This window comes from Piliocolobus tephrosceles, chromosome 3 (genome assembly GCF_002776525.5).
Source record: "Piliocolobus tephrosceles isolate RC106 chromosome 3, ASM277652v3, whole genome shotgun sequence".
Taxonomy (NCBI): Eukaryota; Metazoa; Chordata; class Mammalia; order Primates; family Cercopithecidae; genus Piliocolobus; species Piliocolobus tephrosceles.
In genome coordinates this window covers 148,299,602-148,325,789 of record NC_045436.1, presented here as the reverse complement: position 1 = coordinate 148,325,789, position 26,188 = coordinate 148,299,602, and the positions used below count along the sequence as shown (strand labels likewise).

The window sequence follows — 26,188 nt, the reverse complement described above, 5'->3', positions numbered from 1 at the left end:
TATTTAAAGATGCATTAAAAAAGGAATCTTTTTTTTTTTTTTTTTTTGACACTGAGTCTCTCTCTGTTACCCAGGCTGGTGTGCAGTGGCACGATCTCGGCTCACTGCAACCTCTGCCTCCTGGGTTCAAGTGCTCCTCCCACCTCAGCCTGCCTAGTAGCTGGGACTACAGGCATATGCCCCCATGCCTAGCTAATTTTTGTGTTTTTAGTAGAGACGGGTTTCACCATGTTGGCCAGGCTGGTCCTGAACTCCTGACCTCAAGTGATCTGCCCACCTTGGCCTCCCAAAATGTTGAGATTATAGGTGTGAGCCCTTGTGTCCAGCCCACAGAATCATTTTGTAAAGCAAGTAACTGATTGCTAATTAATATTTTATGTAAAACCAGGTTTTCCATATTTGGGCATTATTTAAAACATTGGTTTATAGCCACCATTCATTCAACAAGTCATTTAACAAATATGTTCAATGCAGATATTTATGGATAATCTATCTATATTAGGTACTATTTGAGGAGCTGGGGATTTAGCAACAGACAGGCAGACCAGGTTCCTGTTTTTATGGTATTCTAGATGGGAGAGATAGCAAAGCGGTAAGCAAATAGATGAACAAGATTATTTGGGATGGTGGTCAGTGCTAGGAAGAGAAGTAAGAGTGGCTCCAGGGTGGGGTGGTGCAGGGGTGGCATTCTATATGACTGGTGAGAGGGCAGTAAACATGCTCCAAGCAGGGAGAAGGGAGGTGTGGCTGGAATACCTCCAGCTGGGTGCATAGCACTGGCCTCTAGGTAGGAAGGGTAAGGTGGGCCAGGCTGTTTATGACTCCATAGGCTTAGAATGGGGTTTGGATTTGCTTTTAAGTGTAGTCAGAAGCCATTAAAGGTGTGGAAGGGAGGAGTGATGTCAGCTGATGTATATTTCGAATGGAAGCAGAAGGACCACTTAGGTGGTGGTTTTGGTTCAGTCAGGAGGTGATATTGGTAGCTTGGACCTCAGTAATAAGAAAGGAATACCAGTGGATAGCCATTGTCCTTTATATTTTGAAATGATGTGACCCAGTGGCTTTGCTATCTTGTTTGTCTGTGTTTGGTGCAAATAACCGAGTAACTAATTGCTGTTTATATGTTGAGTGTAAGTACAACTTGCCCTTCCATCATCTCTTCCTTCTAAGCAAAGCTTACATGCAAAGTTCTGTCCTGACTCTGGTCTTATTTATTTACCTTTGAGGTTTCCTGCAGACTGGACCAGCCCACCTTGGGTGCCTGTAGGCCGCAGGAGTTGTCCTTCTGTTTACCAGCACACAGCACTGCAGCCTTCCTATGTAAGGTGTGAATCTGACTATAGCAAATATTTAGGCAACAATTTTCTTGTGTTGCTTGAAGTCAGTCCAATGTTGGTTTATCCTTGATGTGTGTCCTAGGTTAATGTGATGTATTGTTTAAAAATTTTTTTTTCTTCTGTAGACTCATATTACATTTTATTAGTGGATGCTTGAGTTTAATAAGGGGGGGTAAACTCCTTCTTGTCATAGTCAAACCATTTCTTGAATTTGAAAAATTTGCTGCCTTGGCTAAGCAAAGCTGGTATAACCCTGACCAGGATTTCAGCAGAGTTCCTGTGGAGCGCTTTTTCTCTGGTAGTGGTGGCAGCTGTGCTTTGTGCTTTGGGAACTCTAGTCGCTTAGAGTGTGCCAGCAACTTGGGCGTAGGTTGGTTGTACTGAAAGAGAATGGAGGAAAGCAGGGATAGAAATCCCACCTAATCCACAAATAGAACACAGTCCAGAGCAATGCCCAGTGAGAAAAAAAAGCTGATTAAAGTATAATTTGTTTCCTTAGAAAATTCTTTAAACTGATCTTAGCCTATGTATGTTTGTCCCCTGTTCTTCTGTTTCTATCAAAACTCTCCTCATCCTTTATTCCTTTCCTGAAGCACCTCTGATTAATCATTCATTCATTGGACGAATGTACTAAGCAGGGCAGAGAATAACGGGAAGGGCAGGGTGTGCTGGGCAGTTGGAGTAGCATATGCTAAGGCTTTGAGCCCCCTTGGTGGAGGTTGGTGGGGCTGGAACGAGACTGCTGGTGGGAGTAGCAGAGGTGAATGGGCACCAGGATGAGCATGGCATACAGACTCCTTTGGTATTTTATTCTGGAGCAATGAAGACCTGTTAGGTACCAAAGCTGATCTTTCCCCAAACTCTTTTTTTTTTTTTTTTCCAGACGGAGTCTCCAGTGGCCAGGCTGGAGTGCAGTGGCACGATCTTGGCTCCCTCTGCCTCCCTCCGCCTCCCAGGCTCAAGTGATTCTCCTGCCTCAGCCTCCCGAGTAGCTGGGATTACAGGCAGGCGCCACCACACCGAGCTAATTTTTGTATTTTTAGTAGAAACGGGGTTTCACCATGTTGGCCAGGATGGTCTCGATTTCCTGACCTTGTGATCCACCTGCCTCGGCCTCCCAAAGTGCTGGGATTATAGGCGTGAGCCACTGTGCCCGGTCCTCCCCAAACTCTTATAGTTGCGTATTTTCTTCTGTATGGTGCTTGGTGTGCAGTGACCACCCTGTGCCCAACTGCTGCTGCTTCCCTTTTTTTTTAAATACACTTTTTTAGAGCAGTTGTAGGTTTATAGCAAAATTGAGTGGAAGTTACAGAGATTTCCCATAGAGCTGCTGTCCCTGCTCATGCACAGCATTCCCTTTTATTAATATTCATCACCAGAATGGTGCATTTGTTACAACTGATGAATCTATATTGACATATGATTATCACACAGAGTCCATCATTTACGTTAGGGTTCATATTGGTGATGTACATTCTACAGGTTTGGATAAATGTATAATGACGTGTATCCAGCATTATAATATCATACAGAGTAGTTTCATTGCCCTACCAGTCCTCTGTGATCGATTCATCCCTCCCTTCCCATGAGCCTTTGGCAACCCACTAATCTTCGTACTATCTATAGAGAATGTATATATAGTTCTGCCTATAGAGAATGTCATGTAGTTGGAATCATACACAGTGTATGTGTAGCCTTTCCAGATTGACTTCTTTCACTGAGTATATGCATTTAAGTTTCCTGTGTGCTTTTTTTTTTTTTAAATGGCTTGATAGTTCATTTTTTAGTGCTGAATAATATTCATTGCCTGGATGTACCACAGTTTATCCATTCACCCACAGAAGGACATCTTGGTTGCTTCCAAGTTTTAGCAATTACGAGTAAAGCTACTATGAACATCTCTTTGTAGTTTTTTGTGTGGATATGAGTTTTCAGCTCCTTTGAGTAGATATCGAGAAGTATGATTGCTAGATTGTAATGTAAGAATACATTTGTTTTTGTGAGAAGCACTCAACTGCTTTTCAAAGTGCCTGTACCATTTTGTATTGCCATCAACAATGAATGAAAATTTCCTTTGCTCCTTATAGGCATTTGATGTTGTATTCTGGAATTTGGTTGTTCTAATAGGTATGTAGTGGTACCTCATGGATGTTTTAATTTATGTTTGTCTAATGACAGCTGATGTTGTCCTACTCCCTTTCTTTTGATTAACTTTTAAGGAGCAGAACCAATGTTAGGCTAGGCGTGTTGGCTCACACCTGTGATCCCAGCGCTTTGGGAGGCTGAGGCGGGTGATCACTTGAGGCCAGGAGTTTGAGACCAGTCTGGCCAACATGGCAAAACCCTGTCTCTAGAAAAATACAAAAATTAGCTGGGTGTGGTGGTGTGAAGCTGTAATCCCAGCTACTTGGGATGCTAAGGCACGAGAATTGCTAGAGTCTGGGAGGCAGAGGTTGTAGTGAGCCAAGATTGTGCCACTGCACTTTAGCCTGGGTGACAGAGTGAGACCCTGTCTCAAAAAAAAAAAAAGGAAATGTTAGTGCTTTTAAATTTTATTTTATAATGCACAGTAATATTCAAGAACATCTGTACAACCAATAAGAAAACCTTTATTTGGTTATATTTATGATATATATATTTTCTTGAGACGGAGTCTCGCTCTGTTGCCCAGGCTAGAGTGCAGTGGCGTGATCTCGGCTCACTGCAACCTCAGCCTGCCAGGTTCCAGCAATTCTCCTGCCTCAGCCTCCCGAGTAGCTGAGACTACAGGCACACGCCACATGCCTGGCTAATTTTTTTGTATTTTGGGTAGCTTGCAGTTTAATGGGGAGAGGGAGACCTGTGGAGATAATTTAATTTTAATGTGATATGTGCACAAATAATCACTCTGCTGGGATTTTGGAGGAGACTAGAAGATGAGGTCTGAGTGAAGTCAAGGGTAATTGTAGGTCATTGATGTGGTAGATTATGAAAAGGAATAGTTAGGAAATACTACCGGTAGTTTTCTAGCGTGTTTCAGAATGGAGTCGGGGTTGCTTTTCAACTGTTTGCCTTGTTTTTGAGACCACTGATTTTTAACCTTGGGGAAGGCACATCACTTTAAATAAATTACTCAGACCTTTTTTTCATACCAGCACTGCCTAGGGCCCACAAATACCTGTCGGTAATTGTGGCTTAGGGTGGTGGTCATTCTAGTAGCATTTAGTAATGTAGTTATGGTGTAAACCAGAATGTCATCTTGAATGTAATTCCATTCGTTCTTTTCTACGTGGGGAACTGATACCCAGAGCGATGAAGTAACTTGATTTGAACAAAATCCCACAGCTAGTTTGTGGCAGAACTTAAAAAGTTCTTGGACACCTGTTTTTGATGTATGTTGTTAATATTGCTCTGCTGATTTGTTTGCACTTTCATCTTCAAAATGTTTTACTAAAATCAAAACTATGCACATCTATCAAACAATATATTGTATTTCAGAACACTATTTATTTATATTTTTGAGACGGAGTCTTGCTCTGTTGCCCAGGTTGGAGTGCAGTGGTGCGATCTCGGCTCACTGCAACCTCTGCCTCCCGGGGTCAAGTGATTCTCCTGCCTCAGCCTCTTGAGTAGCTGGGACTACAGGCACACGCCACCATGACTGGCTAATTTTTGTATTTTTAGTAGAGATGGGGTTTCGTCATGTTGGCCAGGTTGGTCTTGAACTCCTGACCTCAAGTGATATGCCTGCCTGGGCCTCCCAAAGTGCTGTAATTACAGGCCTGAGCCACTGTGCCTGACCCATAATACTTGATTTAACCACTTGATGAGTGTATTCTTGCAAATTTCAGGTCAAGATGCCTGCAGGGAAATGAACAAAGAGAGGAAGGCTGAGTAGTCGGGTTGGGGTGGATGGGGATACTTTGATATGTGAAGGGTGTCTCTGCAGCCTGGGAGGACCAACCAGTTGTGTTAACTGTGCAAGAAGAAGCACAGCCTGAGTATTTGAAGAGAGTGAAAGCTGCCAGTGTCTAATGTGGCTGTTTAGCTCCCTAGCACTGGGATATAGTGACCCACCCATTCACTGAGTGCTTCTGTTTCCGGGAAGGCATCCTCTAGAAGATGGGTAGGTGTGTGTAATGGATCTCTTCCCTCTAATATGAGAGATTGACTTTGCTCAGAAAAACATCACCTGCAAAGGGCATTTAATAGAAGGGACAGTTACATTAGCATGAGTAACATAAGGGAGGAGATGATTATATTTTTGAGAACTTTATTTGTGCCAACCATTGTGTTAGGAGTAGTCAAGTCTCATAATTAATTTAATTCTCAAAATAGTTGTGGCAATAGTGGTATTATTTCCTCCTTCCACTTTTTTTTTTTTTTTTTTTCAGAAAAGAAATATGAAGAAACTGAAGTTCAGAAAGGCTCGGTACCTTATCCTAGCTATTAAGATTAAAGCTTGACTTGTTTGGCTCTAAATTCGTATTTTATCTGTTGTACCTGCATTATCTCTGTAACAGAGGGATTACAACACATGTTCAGGATGTGAAACAAGGGCAGCAGAGCTTAGAAAAATATCTTGTTCCACTGAGAAACTGAACTGTTTTCCCCTTTCTTAGGTGAGAGACATAAAACATTCAACTAATCTGCTTTTAAAAATAGATACACCATATTGAAACTATACAAGAAGTGTAACATTTTTTTTTTAATCCCTGAATTTTGTGATGTTCTCAGTTAGGGAGAGAAGGAAACAGGAAATAAGAGAAAAATCACATAGAAGATTGAAGGTAAAGATTGGGAGGACGTTCAGACAATTGAATGATAGACTGAAAGAGGTCAGTTTTGAGTGGCCACATGAGATTGCATTTCATCGTTGACTTGAGTTGTGGATTTTAGAGTGTTTTCACTTGTTCTCTGATATTCTTTTCAAAGTACTGCAGTACCGTGTTTCATAGTGATTCAGCTTACCTGGAAAGTTCTCTTTAGGAGTCGATTCTGCATAGACTCTCTAGAGCATCATACTGTGGATGTTTTATCAGCCTATAGATAGCACACCAGGCAGGCAATAGCAGGCGTGGGGTGCAGGTCCCGGTGTGCTCTGTGTTTGCTGTTTAGCCTTGGCTAGGTGACATGGGAAAGATCATCAATGCCAGCTGCCCATCAGGTAGCCTTGTTTGGCATCAGATGAGCTGATGTAAGTGCATGTAAACTGTCAAGCACTCTTTAGGATGAGCTTGTCTAGGAACAGCAGGGTGTAGCTACATGTTTCCAATACATTTTTTGGCCTAGGGCAAGTTATGCTTGCCTGGGCCTCAGTCCTTGATCTATAAAATGAGAACATTGTGTTAAATGATTGCTACAGTTGTATTCAATTCAGAATCTGTGTCTCTGTGACTGCAAGTCAAGCCAACTATCTTAGATTGTCTACCTCTGATAAGGAGGAAAGGGCCCATGGAATCATTGGTCTAGGTCCGATCTCTCCACCCGTTACCAGTGGAGGTATGACCTTAAGTAAGTTATTTTTTTTCTCTAGACATGAATATGTTCATCCATTAAAAGGGGAATAATAAATATCTATCATCCAAGCTGTTGACAACTTATCCACATAACCCACTTAGTACCGGTGAACCCTCATCATCATTGAATTTAGGGGTGGAGAAAGACTTTTGTAGTTGCTTAGCTGTATTCCCTCTTTTTAAGGATGAAGAAACACGAAGCGCACTACAGGTGAGATGTCTTTCCCAAAGCCACAGCTGAGATCCAAACAGAGCTCTTTGCACCACCTGGCACTCATTCAAATGGAAACTAAAAACAAAATTTGAAGCACCCCAACTGACCGATGGATCACCCCCTTCTCAGTCAAGGGCATTCCAAAGAAACCTGAAAAACTCGTTCAGGTCACCTGAAAAACTCGTTCAGGTCGTGATGGGATAGGGGACATGCTTCATTATACCTTCCTCTCTCTGGAATTCAGGCACAACTGACCAGTGTAAACATTAAAACAGAGATCTTAAGACTGCCAAAACAGATCTCAAATTCCAGCCTAACTCTAGTCTAACATCACATGACAGATAGCAGGCCCTGAAAGAAACTGAAATATTTTACCACAAAATGTATTTCTTTGGCATATTTTGAAATGGCCCTGGAAAGCTGTCTCTTGTGGGGAAAATCTACATTCTCTAAAGAATTCCCTTCGCTTTCCAGATCTTTTCCCTGTACCAGGAGAGAATTAACTAAGAGTCTGGCACATTTTTTCTTAGGTCTGATGAGCTTGCTACCTGCAGGCCTCACCTGCATGATAAAAACCTTGGTGTTTACCCAGGTTATGACCTTGTCTTAACGTACACACTTATTTCTATTGATTCCACATCTTTAAGTAATAACGCTTTCAACTAATTGCCACTCAGAAACTCTTTGAATCCACCTATGACTTGGAACTTCCCCTCCACCTTCAAGTTGTCCTACCTTTCCAGACCAAACCAATGTATACCTTACATATATTGATTGATGTCTTATGTGTCCCTAAAATGTATAAACCAAGCTATAGCCCCAATCACCATGAGCACATGTTCTCAGGCCCTCCTGGGGTTCTGTCATGGGTCGTGGTCCTCACATCTGGCTCAGAATAAATCTCTTTAAATGTTTTACAGAGATTGATTCTTTTCGCTGACACTAATAGTTAGATTCTTTCTGTTGTTCTAGCACATTCTGCATGAATGAAACATAAACCCTGGTCCCTAGTACCGAACAAGAGCAAACTGCTTTCTTCAGGCCACAAGTCACTTAGATCAGTTAAGGGGAAAATGGGGGAGAGAGGATGACATGGGCTTCTGCCACCAGCAGCCTGTGTGACCTTGCCCGAGGTCACGACTCTGTGCCTTTAGTTCCCCTTCCCTGAAATAGGCATAGGGAGGGACTCCTTGACAGTTCCTGGTCTTTTTCATCTCTCGAAGTGCAGCGAAGAATTTCTTCGCGGCTAAGGCTGTTAGACTCCAGAAAATAGTTCGCCAACCAGAGACATAGAGTTTCCAATTTTGGAATACTTTAAAAATAGGAAGGAAGTTTATTTGTTTAGCAGAATTTATAATTGTAGGACTGCCCAAGGCAGAGAATTAGCCAAATGGTATTTTTGCGGAAGTTCTTTTTAAAGGGTGGGCCCAAAGGAAACCAGTCATTAGGTGGAAATAAACTGTCATATTTTTGAGACATTATTTGCTTAGAGACATTTACGCTGGTCTATTGTGTCAGTCTCTATTGTGTTAGGCTTTTAAAAGAAATATGTAAGTTTCCAAGTTTAAAATGTTAGAGCAAGCGTCCAATCCACGGCCTGTGGGCTGCATACAGGCCAGGATGGTTTTGAATGTGGCCCAACAAAGATTCATAAACTTTCATTAAAACAGTATGAGATTTTTTTTTTTAAAGCTAATCAACTATCATTAGTGTTAATGTATTTTACATGTGGGCCAAGACAATTCTTCCAATGTGGCCCAGGGAAGCCGAAAGATTGGATACCCCTGTGTTAGAACTTGTAAAATTTTACTTCAGAAACACAAACCAAAAGCCCACTTATGAGTAAGGAGTTTGTGGCCCCTTGTGTACTGTTTATTAATCAATTAATTGTATTATAAGCATGAGATATTGCTAGTACATCTAGGGCTAAAGCCTTCTTATGGTTCCAGAAAAAGCTGTATTCCTGAATTTCCAGGTGAAGGGAAGGGATTCTCCTTCCATTTCCAGAACTATGTGAATGTAATACATAGGGATTTATATTGCACTTGTGTTTCAGTAAAAGCAACCCTTCAAGCCTGTGCCATCCAGTTTTGGTGTAACTGAAAGAACATCGTACCAAAGTTTGATTTTTGTCAGTTCTCTAGTGTGTAAATCAGCTGAGATTGTGGTCTCTGGATATTTTTCCCCAAGGAAAGAGCTTGATGTACAAGACCACCAGACCACACAACTCTGTATTTGTTTTGCAATAACTACACTATTTGGCGGAGTAGTGTGGTGTTTCCAGACATTCTTGGTCAGGAAATCTGGCTGCTTCAAGCTCGGTGTTGATCACAATCAATTTCTTGTGCCTCTACTCTGTGTCAGCACTTGAGACACAACTGCCAGGACGAGAGAGACCCAGCTGCTGACCTGGGGCGGGGTTGGGTTGGGGGAAGGTGGTGAAGGCAGTCACAGGGTCAGCCTGCTGGAAAGCAGGTGGAGAACTGTAAACCTGAGTAGCCCCTTGGTATACAGAGGTAATAATTTCCCAAATGTAGTAAATCCCACTTTATAACCTCACTGTTAATTTTGATCAGGGATAAGTAGAACTGATTGTACACTGTTAACTTATTGTCCTTCTCAAAAACATCGTTTTAATTCTGGGTGCCAGAGATTTGGCTTGAGTGTGGGTGTTAAGCAAGGTCCACAGTGTCCTGGAGTACCTCTCCGCCGATCTGGGGGCTCTTTAAACCTAACAAGTTTTTGTGCTAATCCTGACTGAACAGATGGAGGCAGTGGAGCCCAGCTGGCCTGTCACTATGGGGCAGAGGGTGACTCTACCCTCAAGCCCTGCATGAAGACCCCAGGGTGGGCACCACAGCCCTTTACAGTCACTTAGCACCTACTGCTCGACATGAGCGTGCAGACCTGGTAAGGCTTGTGAGTTTCAGAGAATCCCTGCACGTCCCTGGAAATGTGGGCAGTGGCGGCTCTTCTCTCCCTCTCTCTCTCTTTTTAAATTTAGTGGGCTTAGAGGTTTTAGCCTAATAAGGAAATTTCACACAGGACGATTTTATCCCAGTTAAAAGCAAATCATAGGGACCCGGTGTGACCTAAAAAGCAGTCCTTACTGGGGAGGTCTAGTTGTGTCTAGCCTGGCTCTGTGACCAGATACCAGCCATTCCAGCCTCCTGTGGCTGCATTTCATCCCAGAAGTGAATAAGTTGAGTGAGTGATTCAAAGGTCCCATCCAGGGGGTGACAAAGAATATTGCAGGTGGAAGAAACTGCATGAGCAAAGGCATGGAGGTGGAAACCCAAATGAACAGAGGTTTAGGAGGTGTGTTTGAAACATGTTTGGTACAAACAGAACTTACAGAGAAGCCAGGTGAAATAAGGCAGGAAGAGTTGAGTGGAGCGCCATCGGTGGGAGACCCTGAGGGTTAGCAGGACTGTGTTTGTTCTGCTAGAGATTGCAGAGGAACCCTAGAAGGTTTGTGAGCAGGAGGCTGACTCCATCAGACATGTGTTTCCAGAAGATCAGGCTGTGCTGAATAGCAGGATGGATGTAGGGAGATGCCAGAGGCGGCAGAGGAGAGGTCTTGCTGGGGTCTGGCTGAAGCAAGTGCAGGCCCGGACCAGTGCTTGAGGTTTTGGGCTCATGGTGAGAGAATATGCACTCAAAGAGCTGAGGGAAAGAGGGAGTAAGGAGAAAGAAGAGCAGAAGCCACTTTCCAGGTTTTGAGCCCAGTTACCTAGAAGGCATTTGGGAAACAAGGAAGTAGGAAGAAAGGCCTATTTTAAGGAAAAGAGAATGAGCTTGATGTGGATATTTTAAGGTCAAGGACTTAGAAGTCTGGTGATTCTTTTTCTTTTTTTCTTTTCTTGGAGATAGAATCTCACTCTATCCCCCAGGCTGGAGTGCAGTGGCACGATCTCAGCTCACTGCAACCTCCACCTCCTAGAGTCAAGTGATTCTCCTGCCTCAGCCTCTGGAGTAGCCAGGATTACAGGCGTGCACCACCATGCCCAGCTAATTTTGTATTTCTAGTGGAGACGGGGTTTCACCATGTTAGCCAGGCTGGTCTTCAACTCCTGACCTCAGGTGATCTGGCTGCCTTGGCCTCCCAAAATGCTGGGATTACAGGCATGAGCCACTGCGCCCAGCCTGGTGATTCTTTAAATAGGTGATTGGAAATGTTAGCGAAGTTTAGGAAAGAATTCAGAGCTGGAAATGTAGAGAAAGAAATCATCTTTCTTAGTTTTTGAGGAGTAGATGCCATCCTGAGAGAGAGAGAGAGACAGACAGAATCAGAACACCATAAGAATCTTCTTTAAGATGTCTATGAAATGAAAGCATTTACTAAATACATTCTAAAGGAGAGAATTACATTAGTAAGATTTCATTACCCTGCGCCTCCCCTTAAGGCTGATCTTTATTTTATTTTTTTCCTCTTGTAATTGTAAATCAAGATGAAGCCTTGCTTTTGAAAATGTCATTAGGATTCAGAGACTACAATTCCCACTTGGTAGAGGGAGTTCTTGTTCGTGCATTGTAGTGAGTGGATCAAAGTTCAGTTCCAGTAAGTCACTGAAGCCCCTCAACATACAGTAGTGCTCCCTTGGCACGGGACAAACAACAAATCTTTGTTTTTTTTGAGACACAGTCTCGCTCCGTTGCCCAGGTTGGAGTGCAGTGGCGCAATGTCAGCTCACTGCAACCTCCTCCTCCCGGGTTCAAGCAGTTCTCCTGCCTCAGCCTCCCACGTAGCTGGGATTACAGGCGCCCGCCACCATGCCCGGCTAATGTTTGTGTTTTTAGTAGAGACGGGGGTTTCACCATGTTAGCCAGGCTGGTCTCAAACTCCTGACCTCAAGTGATCCTCCCACCTTGACCTCCCAAAGTGCTGGCATTAAGGGTGTGAGCCAGAGCGCCCGGCCACAACAAAGCTTTGAGCACATTCCCAGCAGCAGCTGTTGGCTGGCGAAGCCAGTCTTTAGCTCCTGTCAGCCTTGGTTTTGGTGTTGGTTCTCCAGAAATTCCCTGATTGTAAAATATCTGATCTCGTGAAAATGAAGTCAGCACTTAACCCCACCCCCAGAAGTTGAGAGGCCTGAAGGGGGAGAAAAAAACCCGTTTTCAAATCCTGCCTGGAGGGAACCTGCTCAGGAGGCCCTGGAAGGTAGAGGCAGGCTCTCATTGCCTGTCTTTATTAAATAAAGCCCTAAAGCCCTAGCCTGTGGTGCTCGAACCTTTTTAAGGGATGCCTGACTCCTCAAGAATTCCGTACCATTTGAATGAGCTGTAGTGGAAAGAAAGGTCTTTGTAATATATTCAAAGTGGAAATCTTTCTTACTTAGTTTTTTTTGTTTGTTTTTTGAGATGAGGTTTTGCTCTGTCACCCGGATGAAGTGCAGTGGCACTGTCATGGCTCACTGCAGCCTTGAACTCCCGGGCTCAAGTGAGCCCCCTGCCTCAGCCTACTAAATAGCTGAGACTATAGGTGTGCACCGCTGTGTTGCCCAGGCTGGTCTTGAACTCCTGGGTTCAAGTACTCACCCATCTTGTCCTCCCAAAGTGCTGAGACTACAGATGTGAACCACCACGCCCAGCCTCTTTCCCATTTATGAGAAGAGTGGAGCTGATGCCTCTTCCCTGCGACAGATTTCTAAAGGCCGCTGCCATGTCTCCCCTTCCCAAGCTAAAGGCATTTTTGCCTCCTTCCCCCAGCCTCTGTTCATGCATTTTTATGACCCTTGTTGCTGCTGCTTTGAAAGTGTCCTAAAACCAAAAATGAAACTTGCTGTGTGACCTGATCAGCAAGAAGGAGGGTGGTGAGGCTGTGACCCCTCTCTTAGTGTGAAGATGACATTTCTCCTAATGCCCTAGGCTTTTTGTTCCTTTTCATTCTTTTGTTCTCCAGGCCATTTTGTTGGCTTATCTTGGGTTTACAGTCAATTACAATCCTTAAATCTTTTTCACATGAACTTTTGGCAAGCTGGGTCTACTCCATGGGTGCTTACCAGCTGAGGGCTTCTTTTTTTTTATTTTTTGCAATTTATATGTAATACCTAACCTGTATCACCATGTTCTTGATGTTGGCATTTTTTTGGTTTTGTTTTGTGGGTATCTTTTTTTTTTTTTTTTTTTTTTTGTATTTTCATCCTATTAGCCAGTTTATTTTTGTAGAATTTGGAACTAGAAGTGATTTTAAGAGTACTGCAGTTCATTCTCTTCAATACTGACACAACAGCCCTGGGGAAACTGACCTGGAGCAATGGGTGCTAAAAGGAGATGAGATTTTCTTCCTCATATGCTGGGAGCCAGGACAGATAAAGGTGTAAAGAAAAATGTTAGCAGGGGGTTAGGCACTGGCTACGAATTAAGACTTGGAAACTTCGTTGTCTGTGCAACTTCATACTGTTTCATTCTTGTCCTGTACAGTATTTCTTTGATTTCCTTCATCTGTAAAAGCAGAAAGAAAATATTTGCCATTCAGTTCTGCTTTTTAGGTATCAAATGCGAGGATACAACCTGAGGTTTCTTTCCCCGCCCCCTCACAAAGTATAGATCATTTGTTTTCCTTCCAGCCCTGGGCTCAGTGCACAGATGCTTTCTCTTCACCCTTTGGGTTGCGGTTTTCTCCAGGTTGGTGCTGATCATATGATAAAGCTCAGCACAGAAGGCCTTCAGGTCCAGTACCCTGGCCTTGACCTCCCCACACGCCATCTTATCTCACCAACTTTTGCACCAACGCCCGGTAAGCTGTTACATGGGTCTCCTTGGAGGCCTTGGCCACAGCATCCCCATGTTCTGAGAAGTATTTGGAAATGGTTGTCTGGAAGGCTTCCACTTTGGTCTTGACGGCATTCACCCTCTCCAGCACCATCTCCTGGATTGCTACCCCAAATCATTTCCATCCTCAGTCTTGGGGATCAGGTGCTGGATCCATGTGATCATCAGCATGCATTTCTCTTTGAGAATCCAGACTTCTGGCTTAACCATGGCAAGCAGCGACAACCTTCTCATTCCCGGGGAGAAATCCACACTCAGGGACTTCTTTCTTCTCCTGCTTCTCTGTTTCCACCTCATCCTTGGGTGGGGGTTCTGGGATGGAGATGTCCAGTGGGGCCTGGAGGGAGGTCAAGCGGCTACAATGAGATAATCGTTTTGCAAGGCCTGATGCGGGTATATGATTTTCTGTGGCAAGAATCTGTAGAGGAATTCCTTGACTTCTTGGGAAAGCTCTTGCCTGAAGACACGTACCTGGGTGCGGGCCTCCCTGCTCAGGCACCCACCGACAAGGCTTGGCGGTGTGGCTTCAGTTGCTGGATCTCTAGTCTTCTGGCCAGTCGTCTGGACTTTCACATTCACAGCCTGAGTTTTATAAACATATATTGAAGTTATCTAACATTTGTAACTCCGAGAGTGCCAAGGAGCAATGAATAGTATTGTTATTGTTACCCTTGGTGTTGTGTGCAGTCTAAAATATATAACGTGGAAAATAGATTAGACTGCTTTTAACTAATATCCTTTATTGGCAAAAGTTCTGATTTGCCTGTTGATCAAAATTAAAGAAAAGGAATGGTTACTTGGTGAGTGTAGTTTATTTCAAGAACTGAAGTGGTGTGAGAGGAAAACCTGTTTCTACCACTGATCAGAATGAAGATCTGGGTTCTTGAACACGTGATAAGTTTTACTCAAGAATGCAGTTAGTGCTGTAAAGCTAGTCTGGTGTATTTTAAAATTGTAAATAATTGATAGTTATAACACATGCTCAGAGCCCTTTCCTGTGATTGAGCCTGGCACTCATGAATTAGTGTAATTTTCTATTCATTTGGAAATGTGTAAATTTCTATTCATTTGGAAACGACCGTGAACCTCAAAGATGATGACAGGGCTGTGGCTGGGCAGTACTGTATGGTTGTGCAAGTTGCAGGCTGCACAAAGGCACCCAGCCAGTGGCACATGCAAGGACTGAGATCCAACCCACACTTGGCTTACCGAAGTCTGCCACCCAAGGGTTTTTGTCTGTGATGGGGAGAACAGGGGTTTGACTTTTAAAGATTTGAACAAAGGCTTTGTAGATTTGAGGCATAGCCTATACTATGAATTATTTTGTTTTTAAAAAATTAATTTTGATGCTGTCAAGGTAATTCCATACTGTATCCACATATGTAATAATTTGAATCACATTTATTTTACTGCAATTCCTAAGAAGGAACAAGAGTATTTATCTGGTTAACACACTAATGGTTTATCTAAACTCAAGTTTGAACCATCAGCTTCATGAAACAGACCAGTGCTTAGTATTATCACAATTTTAATTTAAGCTACAAATCTTCTTCTTAGATAATTATCTATGCAAATACAGGGGCAGTCTTTTGAATATTGCTTTTAGACTGCCATCTAAAGTTTTTGGTTTCTGGGGTTTATTTGGAAGTTTGTTTTTATACTGTATTGTGCTTCCTGACTTAAAGGCTTTTGTGTCATGAAGCATTTGGGGGCACTTAGAACTATATGCCATTTCACTTGTACATTAAAAGAGTTTATCCTAAGATGAAGATTTTTTTCTTCTTTCGAAATGATTTTGCCCCTAGAAGTTTTTACCGAGAAGCAGTAGACGGTAACTTTGAAAAGACTAAAGTTTAAGAAAAAGGTACTTTTAAAAAAATTAAAAATAACCTTTTTTATGATTACAAAAATACATATATATGAAAAATAACTTACTGAAAAGCCCCAATACATATTGCTACTACCCAGAGACCACCACACGTAGTCCCTTCCGGGTCTCTTTTATTCATAAGCACTATTTAAAATTCTATCTCTTTTGCTGGAAATAAGTAGAAGACATAACAACTGTTCATATACATTTACTTTGTGTTTTTTTTTAAAGATAATTTTTTGCCAGAATGCCTGAGTAGACTGGGGGTGGATGGGTGAGGGGATTATTCTCTGAGCTGCAGCAGACCCTGGTTTCACTATCTGCACAGTTTCCACATTTTGTTCAGGAATAAGATGTCCTTGAGAAGAGAAAACCCATATGAATAGATACTGAGTTGTAATCTGTATTCAGATTTCTGTTTTTTTTTTTTTTTTTTTTTGGTCACAGTGGTTCTGCCATCTCCCGCTGAGCTCTCCTAACCTTGCCCCATCCTCAGCCCTCACCTGTCACATTCAGTTACCACTTCTTGCCAGCTTTACCTTCTAGATAGTTCTTGACTTCATCCTCTCCTCTCCTTTTGTATTGCCACTACCCTAGGTGAGATCGTCCCTTCTCTCTCCTCAGTTGCTTGTCTGTTCCTTCATCATGATGTATTCACTCTGGGTGTGAGGTGCAGTGCCAGGCACTGGGTTACAAGGCCCCTGCCTCCAGCAGCTGTCTCTTTGGGGATGAAGGCAGGTAAATGAGCCATCGCCACTTCATCCTCCTGCCTGTCATCCTTCCTTTGCTGTTTTGTCCATCAAGCCCATTCTCTCCCCAGCAGCCCTGGGGAGAGATCTGTTGGAAATGCAAACCTGGCCAAGTCCCCACCTCGCAGGCCTCAGCTGTCTCAGTCTCAGCTGTTTGCTGGCAGCTGGGTCAGGCTGTCCTGGGCCTCCTCCACGCCTCCCACCTCGCCTGCCTTCCCTGACCAACCCAGCCTCGGGCCTCCTCGCCCTCAGGCGGTTTTCTCTGTCCCTCCCCTTCTGACCTCCCCTCTGTGCACATGGTCAGTCTCCTTGCCTCTGTTGCCTTGTTTTCTAAATCATTTTACCTGTCTGTCCCCACTCTTCAACCCAGTGCACAGCAGTTTCTGACCTGATAGTCTGCCTTCTGTAAAATGGGAATGAGGGTGTATCTTCCTCAGATTGTTGGTGTGAGGATTAAATGAGATATAATCCACAGAAAGCATGGCCTCTGGCACACAGTGGGCCCTGATAAGTGGTATTGATGCCTGAGATATTGTGTTAACTTAAATGACCGGGTTGAAGAGAAGGTGTTAGAAATTTAGGTTCCCCCATGTGTATTTGATTATATAAAATATTGTTGGTCACACTTTTCCTATATCATATTAGGTAAAATTAGAAAGTGAAGGCTTTTCCACCTGGTACGGTGGCTCTCGCCTGTAATCCCAGCACTTTGGGAAGCCAAAGCAGGTGAATCACTTGGGAAGTCAGGAGTTCAAGACCAGCCTGGCCAATATGGTGAAACCCTGTCTCCACTAAAAAAACAAAAATTAGCTGGGTGTGGTGGTGGGCGCCTGTAATTCCAGCTACTCCAGAGGCTGAAGCAGGAGAATCGCTTGAACCTGGGTGGCAGAGGTTAGTTACAGTGAGCTGAGATCAAGCCACCGCACTCCAGCCTGGGCGAGCGAGACTCCGTCTCAAAACAAAAACAAAAAAGAAAAAAAAAAAAGAAAGTGGAAGGATTTTATGTTTCTTTCATGTTTAACCTACATGTTGTAGGTAAAGTTTACTTGCAACACTTCGGTGTATTTTCAAGTAAATATATTTAATCGGAGTGAATCGCTGTTATATTATGCATTTTACACTTTTTGAGAAACAGAAACTGCCTCACACATTAAAGTGTGTGTGTTAAGCAAATACTCTGATGTAGGCCTTCAGGGTACACAGAAAGGAATCAAACAGCATCCTGTCCCCAGCGTGTGGTATAGGGGAAGGACTCAGTGCCGTGGCAGGTGTTACAGCAGAAGACCAGGTGCCCTCAGGACCCGAGAGAGCAGGCCTGTGGAGGAAGGAAGGGGAGGAGACATTTGGGCTGGATCTGGAAGAACCTGTAGACACTAGTGGAGGAGAGTCAGTGGAAGAATATTCTAGAGGAAAGGCTTGCCCACTTGCCTGCAGTGGTTGTCAGATGTGAGCTGCAACCTGATTAAGAGTTTCTTGAAATGAGATATCAAAGGTATTATTGGGAATGCTTTTCTTGTTTTTCCACTGGGAGTGATAATATCAAGTTGACAGTTGAAAATGCTTTTCCATCTGTTTCTGTATTGGACTGAGTTGTTGTGTTCCAAGGACTAGCTAGGCAATAAATCACATCACACTAAAATTGAGTACTTGTAACATTTGAAAAGATTGTAATGTGCTGGTATTGATGAAGAATTTATAATGTGTAGAAATTAATTCCATTATTCTAACCAATGGACACTTGAGTTTTGCCCCATTAGAATTTGCTCTTCATGTTGATTTTAATTTCTTTGATGACTATAGCATCTGGCGAGGCTTTCTCATTTTCAGGTGGATTTGTTTGCACTGTAGTGGTGGGGCTGGCTTTATTGCATTATTCATATATGCAATACCTATGCACCATGGTCCCAAGACATGACTCGTGGTGGTGGTGACAGTATTTTTGAGATGTAGCTGATACCTCCCATCCCCTGGACTTCCTTTAGTTCACATCTTTATTTTCACTCACCAGTAACTGAAAATCTAATATTTTCTTTGATTTTGAATGTAGTCAGCAAACCCAGTAGCATTACAAATGGAGTATCCCTTATCTGAAATGCTTAGGACCAGCAAGTGTTGTAGATCTTGCTTGGACTTTGGAATATTTGCATTGTACTCACCGGTAGAGCATCCCAAATCTGAAAATCCAAAATGCTCCAATGAGCATTTCCTTTGAGTGTCATGTCAGTGCTCCAAAGTTTCCAATTTTGGAGCATTTAGATTTTGGATTTTTGGACCAGGGATACTCAGCCTGTAGCAGTTCCTGTGACTATAACATCAGTAAAATCACAGTACCATGATCTGTTTCTACTCTAAACACTTCTGACATCAGAGGTGTCAGAGTTTTCCCTACACCAACAACCACTTCTCTGATTCTCTGGTCACCAACTGTGTCTCCAGTGATCAGTTAAATTCTGACACTAACTACCTGAAGTTAGCACAGACCCCACAAGTTAAGGGCTCAGTCTCACAAGACTGCCCCAAGACACCCACTGACCTGCTATAAATCAAGTTCCCACGACCTCCTCTTCAGGGTTAGTCATTTGCTAGAATGGCCCACAGAACTTAGAACACTCTTTACTTACATTTACTGGTTTATTATAAAGAATACCACTCAAGGCCGGGCGCAGTGTCTCACGCCTGTAATCCCAGGACTTTGGGAGGCCGAGGCAGGCGGATCATGAGCTCAGGAGATGGAGAGCATCCTGGCTAGCATGGTGAAACCCCGTCTCTAATAAAAATACAAAAAAATTAGCTGGGCGAGGTGGCGGGAGCCTGTCCTCCCAGCTACTCGGGAGGCTGAGGCAGGAGAATAGCGTGAACTTGGGAGGCGGAGCTTGCAGTGAGCCGAGATTGCGCCATTGCACTCTAGCCTGGGTGACAGAGCAAGACTCCGCCTCAAATAAATACATAAATAAATAAATAAATAAATAAATAATACCTCTTAAGAACAGCCAAATGGAAGAGATGTGTAAGGCAAGGTATGGGATGGGGTTTTGGGGTGTTTCGAGCTCCCATGCCCTCTTTGAACCTGCCATCCAGCAACACCTCGATAAGTTCATCAACCCAGGAGCTCCCTGAATCCCACCATTTAAGGGTTTTTATGAAGGTTCCAATATGTGAGCATAATGGATTAAATCATTGGCCATTGGTAACTAATTCACCTTTCTCCCCTCGCAGGAGATAGGGGTTGAGGAGTAGGGGGAAGATCCCAACCCGCTAATCACAGAGTTGTTTACTCTGGCAGCCAGCGCCAATCCTAAAGCTATCTAGGGCCCAAAAAGAGTCACTTCATTAGCATGAACTCAGGCACAGTTGATAGGGGCTTATTCTGAGTAACAAAAGGCATTCCTAATGTTACCCAGTTCCCTCAGGAAATGCCAAGGGTTTTAGATGCTCTTGTGTCAAGACCAAATAGTTCTTATTATATCGTGATATCACGTCAGTTATTTCCATATGCCTTACAGTTTTACATACCTCTCAAATACCGTATGTGCTTATCATTACTTTGAGTTATGGTAGGTTATTGACTTGCTGCTTGATCTTGTGAAATATGGCAATAAGCACTTAGTACTCTATCACAATTATTAGTATAATTCCCTTTCAGCATAATTGAATCTTTTGCCATCCCTTGTGTTCTAATTTATGCATTTGAGAACTTTATTCTGCAGTGTCCATAGGCTTCACCAAGCTGTGAGAGGGGTCTATGGCACAAAAAGTTGAAGAATCTTTGCTTCATTCCCTCGGGTGTGCTTGGTAGAGAGCATGCCTGCATTCGTTCAGGATTGGTAGGAATGTGGGGTATGTAATTGAGATGCTGTCTCTCACCTAAGACTAATCCCATATAGTCAGCAACACACAGTTTAACAAAACCTCAGTCGCTCTTGTGGGCATTGTAATATATGCCCACCATAAAAAAGAAAGGGTTAAACTGCATTCTCTGTAGGCTTTGAAAAAAGATACTAAGCAGTTCCCATCTGAAAATATTTAAAATAAAAATAGCCAGACACAAAGTCTTCAGCTGTCTAGAAAATATCTTATAATACAAAAGGAATTACTCCCCGTGTTTCTGGTTCACTATTTTTACAGCATCTGTTTCTTCTGCAAATATTTGTTGTATGCCCACTATACTCAGGCATTGTATTGGAGATTTACAGATTTATGGTGGTTTTCTCTTCTAAGACCTATTTGAAATATGTCTTTCTCATTCCTTAAAAACTTTGAAGTCATTAGGTCATTTTGCATTGCAATCATTTATACATTGAACAGACTTATTGCAGGATGCCGGACAGTGTACTCGGTCGGCACTTTGTCCTACATAAGTAGCAAAATAGATAGTAATCCTACTCTCTGGGAGCTGACCTAAAAGAAATTTAGGTGTTTTGTGTTCTGAGGCTTAGAGGGCTGCCTTGATGTGCCATAAAAACTGCTTGACGCTCTTAAAAATTATGGGTGGCCATTAGTTTAGACTGAGCTCCTCTACTGGGCCCCAGCCAAACGTACCAAACCAAAATGGAGTCACTCGTGCTAAAAGTGATGTAATCAAACTGAAATGTTAAGAAAGCAGATGGATCCCAGAACAGACCAGTTTTTCCTGAAAACAGAAGATTCCAGTCTACCTGAGTCAGCGTAGCAAGGAAGTCCCTTCTGCTTTATTTAGCCCTTACAGAGAAGTAGCCTGAAGTAACCTGATGTTAACCAGTCAGCTTTTTCTATTCTGTTTCTTTGTTTTCATCTTCCAATACCCACTGTTCTGCCATTGCCTTTTGGGAGCTTTCCTTCAATTTTGTAGAATGGAGAGTCTGCCCTGAATTATGAATCGTGAATAAAATACAATTAGCTCTATAACTAAATTTGTTGTAATTGCGTCTTTTGATACCACTCACAGACCTTGTGTATTTTGTAAGGCAGTGGTTCTCCCACTCTGCTCCTGTGGGTGTTTATGATGTCTAGGGCTGGCAGAAGGAAGGAGAGGGGCATGTTCTGTTTCCTCAGCCCCATTTTAATCAGAACATTCATACTCATATATTTGAGATTGCCAGAAAGTTAAGGGTGGGGTGAGAAGGAGAGTTTTGTTGCCTACAGGGTGTTTGGAAATTTGGTCAAAGGTTTGAACATGATTGGCATTATCTATTGCCTGCTGATATTATAGAAATTATTTTTGTCATTTATTATTCGTTCTGTACTGAAAGGTAGATGGAATAATAGCAAGCTTGTTGCCTCTAGGTACTGTTATTTTAATAAAGTTGGCAGTCAGGTTTGGTGGCTCACGCCTATAATCCCAGCAGTTTGGGAGGCTGAGGTGGCAGGATCCCTTGAGCCCAGGTGTTTAAGACCAGCTTGGGCACCATGGTGAAAACCCATCTCTACAAAAAACAAAAAAGCTAGCCAGGCATGGTGGCATGCGCCGGCAATTCCAGCTACTTGGGAGGCTGAAATGGGATAATCGCTCAAGCCTGGGAGGTTGAGACTGTGGTGAGCTATGATTGTGCCCATTATACTCCATTGTACTCCAGCCTGGGCAACAGAGCAAGACCCTGTCTCAAAAAAAAAAAAAAAAAAAAAGAGTTGGCCTTTCCTTACCTTACACACATCAAGGTAACAGCTAGCATTTATTGGGAGCCATTATAGGCCAGGCTCTGTGCTAAACTTTCACATTCCGTATTTAATTTTATCCTCAAAATGACCCTCCAAGGTAGCTGGTAATGTCTCATTTTAATAGAAGAGGAGCCTGGTTCTTAGAGCTCAAGTGGCTTGCCCAAAGCAGCGCTTGCAGCTTATTTCAGCATTCCGAGCTACAGAGTTCCCCCTAGGTTCTGTCAGCATCACAGATTCGTGGCTTCAGCCGCCTAGCAGTTAGGGCTGACTTTCTCCTGATAGCTGTGACCAGCAGCAGGAGTTCATCTCTACCTTTTGAAAGGTTGTTCTGTTTTAGTTCCTGCTCCGGATCCCTGGCTCCCTCCGAATGGAATGTTTGTGATCCAGTAAGCAGTATTGGGCTCACTCTCATTTTTGTACTTGCCTCCCTCCCTCAACCTGCACACACTAAACAGTTTTCTTAAACTGAAATGCACTTAGCAGTCCTGGCAGTTTATGCAAAGGTTGGGATACTCATCACACATTTACCAAAATGCTTTATTATTGAGCAGAGTGCCTGATTATGCTTAAAAAAAAAAAAAAAAAAAAAAAGAAACTTTGTACTTTCTTTTTGTACAGTGTTTGCAGTTAATGAAATCTATGCCTTAATTACCTATCAGAAAAGAATGAGATGGTTCTAATATGGGTTCTAAGGAAATATGCCCTTGATGATAAAAGTTAGTTGCAGAACACTATGATCCCACTTAAAAAAATTGGTAGAAGAAATTACCATTAAGTATACACAAAGAACTACACAACAGAAAAACCAGATTGTTAACTGTAGATGTTTCCAGGGATAATGGGCAACTTTATGTTTTCCTGTTTTTCTGTTATGTGGATGTGTATTGAACTAATTTTTAGAAACCAAAGATAATTAAAGAGTGCATTCTGCAGCTGTGTTCAAAAAGGATAGATTATTGAAAAGAGGTGAAACATGAATGTTTGTTTTCCTTGGTTCTTGAGGTTGGCCCTTTTATGCCAAGGCAGGATGCCTCAGCAGCAACTTAACGAGCCCAGAAGAAGGGTCTGACCTGGCTCCCTGGTAGGGAGGGGGAGGGAGAAAGCAAAGTTCTCCTTGCATCTCCCCTGCCTTTCTGTTCAGCAGTAACTGTCTTGCAGCTTCTTGATTATGAAATGATTGACCTCTCTGTTGAGCCTAACAACACTTCTACTGGTGCTGGTTTGGATTGGAGGCCCCAGGATGCAGAAAAAGGGTGTATGTAAGAGGAGGGCGCTCCAGAGATGTAAATATGTGCTTTGTTTTCCTCTTAAAGCAAGAGGATAGGGAAGGGAAGAATGCAAGAGCAAAGCTTAACATTTTTCAGTAGTTGCACCAGTTCTGATAAGCTGATCTCACTTGTTGTGGTTTAAATACACAGAGTAACATTGTAAGGTGCTGGCTGTCTGGGGCTAGTTCTGCCTGGATCTTGGGTATTGCACATTATGTGAGAATTAAGGTTATGATTTGATTTGAAAGACTAGGCTTTTTGCAGCTTCAGTAGCAAGTGTTCAGCGATGTTTTGCTTCCCTGGTGCTTATGTCTGGGTGTGCTTGTGATCCCCCAGCCTGGCTTCTGAGATAGCAGTGCAGCCTCCTGGGGGACATCTCTGTTTCTTGTGGCTTCTGGCCTGAGCCCTGTACAGAGAACTTTTCTTTTCTCCTTAGTTCTTCTGAGGGAGGAAAGCCTTATCTTTTACCTTAGAAATGAAGTCCTGCCCTCAGAGATCTGGTTAAAACCCAAAAGATTCCTTTGCTATGTTTTTCATTGAGGCGGATTCTGTTTATAGGTAAGCAAAGCTGGCTATGAACCCCAGAGAGCGGGCAAGGCCCTGTGATGTCTCAGCGGCCCCAGTCACTGGGGAGTGACTCCAGTCCCACTGCAGCCATGCCAGGGGACTGACATGGAGAAGACATGATGCCGTGGTAGAAAACCGCGTTTCCAGAGAAGCACAATCACCTCTGAGTGACATATTAGACCCGTGTGTGAGGCGTTGTGTAGATACTTTGCAAATCACCCGTGTTTTTTGCCCTATTTCTTTGTCCACTTGTATTGTATGTGATTACAGCCCTTTCTCATTTTACACAGCAAGGAGCAGAGAGGGCATGGGAATAAGGTGCAAGCATTCAAACATGAATTGCAGTTTGGCTCTGGTTGTTAAAAATTTTTGATATGAGCTAAATTTTTATTAAATCTCCTTTTTTATGGAGGAAAAAATGGAATCAATTTGGAATCCCAGGAGGCTTTGGTGACTTTTTTTTTTTAATGTATTCATTTCATTAGAGAATTAGGTAAACCTTACATTACACAGGCAAGGCCAAAATAATTTTGCACAGTTAAAGTGTGTTCAAGAAACCAGTCACCATTTAACCAGATTAGACTTCAACAAGGAGATGATAACCTCCAAATAACCTTCATTTAGGAAGATGACATTCCTCCAATATGTGGAATGACAGTAGATGCATTTTCTTCTCTCTGCCACAGAGGAAGAAATTTTCCCTCTTGAGGGACAACCATTATTTCTTCCCTTTTTTTTTTTTTTGAGATGGAGTCTTGCTCTGTCACCCAGGCTGGAGTGCAGTGGTGCAATCTCGGCTCACTGCAACCTCTGCCTCCTGGATTCAAGCGATTCTCCTGCCTCAGCCTCCTAAGTAGCTGGGACTACAGGCGCCCGCCACCATGCCCGGCTAATTTTTTTTGTATTTTTAGTAGAGATGGGATTTCACCATGTTAGCCAGGATGGGCTCAATCTCCTGACCTTGCGATCCGCCCACCTCGGCCTCCCAAAGTGCGGGGATTATAGGTGCGAGCCACCGCGCCCGGCCCAACACTATTTCTTTTTTGCTGCTCTTTTCCCCTCTCCTTTCTTTGGTTTCCCCTTTCCATGAAGCTTCTTTAGTCATCTTTGCTCATCCTTAAGATTCTGATGCTCATCTCTGTAGAATCGAATAAACCAGAGTGTCCCCATGAGTGCCGGTAAGTGTTGTCATCTGGATACCCAGTCATAAGTCTGCTTCTTCTTGGCCAAGGGTGGTTCACTAAACAGCGCCACCACTTTCATAGACTTGAAACCAGTAGTCCTGGCGACTTCACCAAATAGCCGAGCACTGAGACAAGACATGCACAAGGCATATTCTGAAAGAGAAATTTATTGAGTGACAAGGAGCTGGAGTCCCTGGTGTTGACTTTCCTCACCCACACCTTGTGACTGGTTTTATTTTAAGAAGGGCAGGGTTTGGTAAATGTTTGGCATCCTATTTGCTTTTATTTTTTATTTTTTTATTTTATTTTATTTATGAATTAATTATTATTAATTTTTGAGACGGAGTCTTGCTCTGTCACCCAGGCTGGAGTGCAGTGGTGAGATCTCAACTCACTGCAACCTTTGCCTTGCGGGTTCAAGTGATTCTCCTCTCTCAGCCTCTCAAGTAGCTGGGACTACAGGTGCCTGCCACCACACCTGGCTAATTTTGGTATTTTTAGTAGAGACAGGGTTTCACCTTGTTGGTCAGGCTGGTCTCAAACTCCTGACCTCAGGTGATCCTCCACCCACCTCAGCCTCCCAAAGTGCTGGGATTACAGGTGCAAGCCACCGCTCCCTGCCCCTATCTGCTTTTAATGACTTATTTGAAATGCACCCTGTTCTGCGATTTTTGCGTTTCTCTACCCTCTTAACCTCCTTAGTACTTCTGTAGCACTTGCTTTCCACTTTGCTTGTTTAGTCATTTATGCGCTTCTATATTCCCTCTGTCTAGACAGATTCAGTCTTTTTTGACTCCACCAGTTTGTTCATCTCTGCTGTAAGCATGGTAGGGATCTGTGCAGTTTGGCTGCCCTTCGTGCTGTTCACAGTTTGCCAAGGGCCTCCATAATAAAATGGATTAGGGTAGGATGGTGCTGTGGGTGGCATGTGGAGGAGGCCTTCCTATGAAGGACTGCCTTCCCTGGGATGTGACAAAGGACAGGTGGTGAAGCCAGGCCTCTGGAGTCTGGCTGCCCATTAGAACAGCCAGGGTGGGGCACTTTGAAAACTGAGTGAGTGAGGGCCCCACCTCCAAACAGGCTGCTTCATTGT

General features: G+C 43.2%; 1 protein-coding gene and 2 pseudogenes across 8 annotated transcripts in view; 1 reads left to right on the top strand and 2 right to left on the bottom strand.

Annotated features, from left to right (window-relative positions):
- TBC1D1 (TBC1 domain family member 1) overlaps positions 1-26,188 on the top strand; it is a 242,938-nt gene that overhangs the window by 86,000 nt on the left and 130,750 nt on the right. The window lies entirely within an intron of this gene.
- LOC111550871 lies at positions 13,627-16,444 on the bottom strand (annotated as a pseudogene).
- On the bottom strand, positions 24,944-25,255 carry LOC111550908 (annotated as a pseudogene).